Raw genomic sequence first — 6,445 nt, 5'->3', positions numbered from 1 at the left:
CCACCTATTATAGCGCATGCACGCGCGCACGCACGCACACAGACACACACACACACACACACACACACACACACACACACACACACACACACACACACACGCACACACGCACACACACACACACACACACACGCACACACACGCACACACTTCCAATCCAATCCCGTAGGCCGACAGTTTGCAGCTGCGACAAGACGGCGCAGGTGCAGGTGCGCCATGAGGTGCGCAGTTGCGCACACCTGGGACCTGTTTTCAGTGAATGATGGTCTGATGGTGGAGTCTTAATTAATGAATTAATGAACTAGTCTTTATCCCGCTGCTTGCCTTGTAGGGCAGGCTACAGGTGCAGTACCAGTGTTTAGCCTACTAAACAGTAATTAGCATTAGCATATTATTTAGCCGATGTTTTTCCCCTCCTGTGTGTACCAAAAACAGTCCTAAACAAACGAGTCACAATCAAGTTCGAACAGGTAAGTTCTTCTATTAATAAGTAGGCTAGCTACTTGACAAGCATTGTTCATTGTACTCTGGGCTATATCTTGCCACCCAAAAGGCTACCCCTTTGACCTTATCCCTGAACTTATTTGCCATTTTTTACTATTTGTTCGACTAACCATGGACTGAACCATGGAAGATGTAAACAAACTGTAAACAAACCAACATATAGGCTACAGGAACATAAGTGTAATGCCTACAATTCCATGTGCTTGTCGGGTCTAAATTACGAGTGGACAAATTTAAGTGTGATCAACTATGGTAAATGCATTTACTTGAATATTGTACATAAGTACAAGGTAGCCTACTTTTACTTTACTGTAGTATAGGCTTTACTAGGCAAATATTGTACTTTTACTACACTTTAATGATTTGAAAACTTTAGTTACTTTTGATTATTATTACAAAACATGCATTAAACACTTTAGCCTGTGGCTATTCGAAAATAGCTGAGCATCGTGATCTTGTAGATTTATATTTTCCAAAGATTTGAAATTGGCTTTTCTACATAATGAGTATACTTTGACTTTTGGTAATTGAAGCCAAGATACTTTTGTACTTTTCCTCAAGTCAATATGAAATACCGAACTTTCTTTTCCTCTTTTTACTGAGTATTGATACATGTACTTTTACTGAAGTAAAACAAATATGAGTACTTCTCTTCCAACACTGGGATTTATTGATTCATTTGCAACAGGAAGGAACTGACAAGATACAGGTTTTATTACGTTTTTATTAAATTTTATACACAATGTGCTCTGAATAAATGAAAGAAAGACAGACACTCATTACCTCAAGGCAAGTGGCATATAGAAATAATTAAGAAAAAAATAATTTAGACTTGTGCATGATGGAAAATTCATCTAACAGAGAGAATATTTTCCCAGCGTTCTTGACTCTAGAAAAATGCTTACCACCCCTGGAATTCTGAGATTTTTTGCGCTCAATCCAAAGCCATTAATCATAGCAAGGAGTGTTTCAAAGGCATATGTTTTGGCTTGGAATATTAATAGGCAATATATGACCCATGTCTGGGAATTCAAAAGAAGATTGCATTATTTGCAGTTCTGGCCTTTCAGTTACAGTTGGCTGCTTTGTGGCCCTGGCCTACTGTATGCCTAACTGTATGTTGCTACATATGAAATATTCACTTAGTTGTACTACTTAGTTTAAAATGGTGCCATAACATTTGGGGGCTTGGTGGTCTCGCATGGACAGACTGTTCCTCTCGTAATTACTTGCGCAAGCAGAGCGCACAAGTAATCATTTCGCCCGGTCCCAGCCAACCCGCCACTTTTGATGCGTATGCAAATAAAACAGCAAATTTGTGCCTGATTTGCTGGGACCAGATTACATAAATGACCATATTTCTTACGTCATCATTGAGAGCTAGTCATACATATAATATATATATATAATCTGTAAAATAAAAGAGCAAATTGTGCCTGATTTGCTGGGACCAGAGTACATGGTGTGTATATGTATGACTAGCTCTCAATGATGACATAAGAAATATGGTCATTTATGTAATCTGGTCCCAGCAAACCAGGCACAAATCTGCTGTTTTATTTGCATACGCATCAAGTGGCGGGTTGGCTGGCACGGTTTTTGGCGCAAAGTAACCACAGTATACCGCTAATCAACTTACAACTACATACTCTATATAGTATATGTATATGTATACCCTAGATTTAGTATTAATATCACTATAGTCCAAGATGGAATACATTTAAAACAATTGACAATTTACAATAAATAATAAAAGAATTATACTGTAACATATTTTAATTCAGTTTATATACCTTTTTTTTCATCACATATCAATGATTTATTTTTCTTTGAAAAACTAAAAAGGGATCTAGAATATTTCTAAATTGATAAAAGTGTATTTCTTATATAGATAGAAACTTGAACCATACTTAATAATACTAGGTGTTTACATGCATAAAGTAGATGGGTAGCAAATAGTTACACCTAATAATTAGACATTTCAAACGTTCCTTCACAGAGATACTGAGATTCCACAGTTTACAGCGGTCGAAAATACTTGCGTGCTCTGCTAGCAAGCAAGTATGCACTCGACAGAGTGCAGTTCTAGTTTTCAAATGTTTTCGTCATACAGTCTGGAGCACATCCGTCTGATCATGAATCATGATCAAGCGATCTTCCTCTTCAAAATAAGAGCTATACTTGTAATGATTAGTCAACACTAGTTTTATTTCTTAAGTGAACTTACAGGATGTCTAGCGCCCTGAGAGATAATGCTTTGAATGGGTATCGATCGTTCGACCATCTGACAGCCCCCTGGAGTCACGGGCCGGGGGGGAAACGACACCCCCTTCCCCCCCGGCAGTTCCACGCCTGCGCCTCACAGCTAGAAGGTCCCAGGTTCGATTCCTACTGGGGATGCTGTTTGCGTTGGGGTTGTGCTCTCATCAGCGCCCAGTGTTGGCGAAAGTGTCCTGTGTGGAGTTGCATGTTCTCCCCGTGTCCCCTAGGGTAGTTAGCTACCCTCACAGAAAAATGCATTAACCTGGTCTCTATATGGCCTCCCCCTGGTCAGCTTGATGGGGGGGGGGGGGGGGGGGGGGGGGAGGAACTGGTTGGAATAGCGTGTTCCATCCACACGCTACGTCCTACCGACAAAACTCCCCCCTGTCAGGTGATAAAAAGTGGCCTGCTCACTCCTCATGCATTGAAGCTCAGTTCAGGACTCTCCAGGTTGGCAGTGGGAGAGTAGCGCACAGGATTACAGTTTAGGCAATTGAGGGTATGCGCGTGACATCATCATCAAACCAGGAAGTTATGCAGGAATGCCTACTGAGTGGAAAAAGACTACTTTCTGGCCTTGACAGCCCATACATCCAAACAGAAAAGTCCTATCTGATTGCATTAAACAATGTTAAACTCACTTTGCATGTTGCTTTTCCACTCGATTTGCCACTCGATGTGCCATTCACTTTAAGCATGCGCATACCCTCTATTGTCACCGGGTGAAAAATGGGTTACAAAATCGTGGGATAAATAATGTTATTGCACTTTTAGAAATGCCTTTATGTCGGCTTGGTATTTTCAATGCCCTAACTATTGAACAGTCCCTCAATGAATGAGTTAATACAATAAATTCCCCTAGGTCAAGTTTCTGAGAGCAACAGCTGTGAAAGCAACTGATATAAACTCCAGTACTCTACACGAGAGACCATTCTAGAATGCCAACTATCATGTACTGTAGATTAGAACAGATCTTTGTTTTTCTTTGTTCGCGTTTTATGAAAGCCCCACATATGCCATGTTCCCCACCCCCTGGGGTGGATCTGTGACAAATTGGAGAACTAAAGCCCACTCCATATACGTATGTGACGGTCTTTGTTTCTCACTTTCCCTCGCTCCCTATTTTGTGTTGTCTTTGGCACTGATGTGCACATGCTTTCTGTTAAACAGCTGTCCAAGAAACCGCTGTCAGACATTGTGAGAAAACGTTTGGGACGTTATCAGTTAGAGACAGTCTTTTTATTTTATTTTATTCTTTATTGTGTGGATAAAATGCTAACTGTTACTGTAGATGTTGTGTCTGTCGCAAACAGTAACTGTAATGAAGGTAACGTTTGTCCTGTCTGAAGTGAGTAGATCAACCACTAAACCCGATATACTAAGTTGACGAGGGTCCCTCTGGGGTCTTTACTTGGGACTTCTCCTTTTTTGGTTCTGAAAGTGTGGTCCAGGGACTCTTATATTACCGGTCTGTAACTCTGTGAACAAAATCTATTTGTACACTTTCAGATTTATGGGGGTCCTTGAAATAAAAAATAAGCTTGAGAACCACTGCTCTACTGTGTGTGTGTGTGTGTGTGTGTGTGTGTGTGATTCCTCACTCCTAGTAAATGGTTAGAAAAATAGTCGAGTATCAAGTATATATCGGGCTTTATGAGACCATAGTCCAACCAACAGTTACAACTGTGGCTTTGTAACAAAACTCCTATAATCTTTACTGGGTCCGTATTTTTTCTCCCATCTACAGATTGCCCTGCTTCAGTCACTGAGAATATATACAATAGAACAAGAATCTGGCAAATGGAGGAATCCTGAGTAACTCGGCTGTGGAATTTCATGCTGTCCACGCTCTGTATCCTCCCGGCTGCCCAGGCATTGCACGCTTTCTCCTTCATTCCCCACCATCAGGTCAGAGGTGTGAATGAAAAATTAAGTGGCCAGCATTCTTTGCCAAAAATAAGATTTTGTAAGGACAGCAACCGACCTCCCCCACGCCTCAAATGTTTGCCTGGGAACAATTTAAGCCTTTACATCACGTCTCATGTCAGACTCAGGCAGTAAGGTATCCACAGATAATAGCGGTTTGCGTTTCTCTCGGCCAAGCATCACAAGCCACCAAGGAGGCAGATCTCAGTTGGTTGTAATTCCTTAATGACATGGAAGACAAACGGCTTGGGCTAAATCTGGCTCTTGTCCCTACTGTTCCAGAGCAGGTATTTTCATAGTGACCACGCTGTTGATATTTGACTGATGAATAAGTTTTGACATGGTAAGTTGAGAGAAAATAGTGTTCACATGATTTTTCTCTGGAGAAATCTTTATTTAATTCAATTAATCACTTAAACTTTATATAAGCTAGTCTATTAAACGCTATATAGTCTCTGTCGGGTGGAAACCTCATATGTCCAGAACTGTTACTTTTCAGGATTCAAATAAAAAAATGCAAAAGTAGCAGATCTACAAGCTCAGAACATGTTGCTTCACGCTGCGTTTTGAGCTTGTGACAGTACAGTGATACTGTATAATCAAGTAGGGCGTTAATTTACGAAAAAACACAATGTCAGAATATGGAGATAGGAGGTTTCTGCCGAATGATAGTGATGTGATGTGACGCATTGCGAGCTTGTACTGTAGATCGGCTATGTTCGTTGAATGTTTGCCTCTTACGACATTGCCAAATGCTACACTAGGGTTTATGTCATTAAAGGGGAATACCACTCATTTTCAACATTGAACTACAGGTATGTCATTAATATACCTTAGAGTTATTGTATGGAAATAATAATAATAAGGTCCCCTCCTTCTGTGTTGCCTAGAACTGGAGGTCTAGAACTTGGGGTCATGTGATCAATGACATCATGTCTGTCTATAAGCCAAAGAGTACAACGACAATGTTGAAAATAAATGGTATTCCCCTTTAATCAAAATGTATTTCCTGTTTTGTAAATTAATGACCATATTTTATAGGTACAGTAACGGACAGTGTTATGATATTTTCTGTCTTTCAATGACACATAACCACTAAGGCTGCAACAACGAATCGATTAAATCGATAAAAATCGATAATTAAATTCGTTGCCAACAAATTATCTTATTGATTTTTATCGCGGGTGTTTTCCAACATTAAAATGTAACGTAAAGCTGCTTTCTTTTTACCGTTCAGTAACGGCACTAGGCTGAACGAACAATATGCAACGGGTCGGTATAAACACAACACAAGATTGTCTTGAACGTGACCAGAGCGCTCCGCTACGCATCTACCCCTCTCTCTCCCAACTTCAGTCCCCCCCCCCCCCCCCCCCCCACACACACACACACACACACACACACACACACAGAGGGAGAGCCTCAGCCAAGTGGCTCTGTGGCTGCGATGATCTGCTGATCTGCAAACTCATCAACCGGTTGCAAAATGCCCCAAACGGGTCCCAAAACATGGCATTTGTGAGCACGGCCACTGTCCATATTTGTTTGTCTTATGACAAAAAATGCTCCACAATGTCTGAATCTGAGAGCTTGCAGGCTGGCTACGAGCACTTGCAGTGTAGCTTGCTAACGATCGTTAGCTCCTCATTTGTTCCACCTGTGTAATCACAGCAGCGCATTGAAGTGGGCACAGGGCAAAAATCTCCGTGAACGTTTTTGCTTAACAATGGTTTATTCAGTGCTGTTTAACTTT

The sequence above is a fragment of the Protomyctophum parallelum genome, assembly GCF_964188405.1.
Source record: "Protomyctophum parallelum genome assembly, chromosome: 9".
NCBI classification, from domain to species: domain Eukaryota; kingdom Metazoa; phylum Chordata; class Actinopteri; order Myctophiformes; family Myctophidae; genus Protomyctophum; species Protomyctophum parallelum.
The sequence above is the reverse complement of the archived record's forward strand: the minus strand, read 5'-3'. Positions refer to the sequence as shown.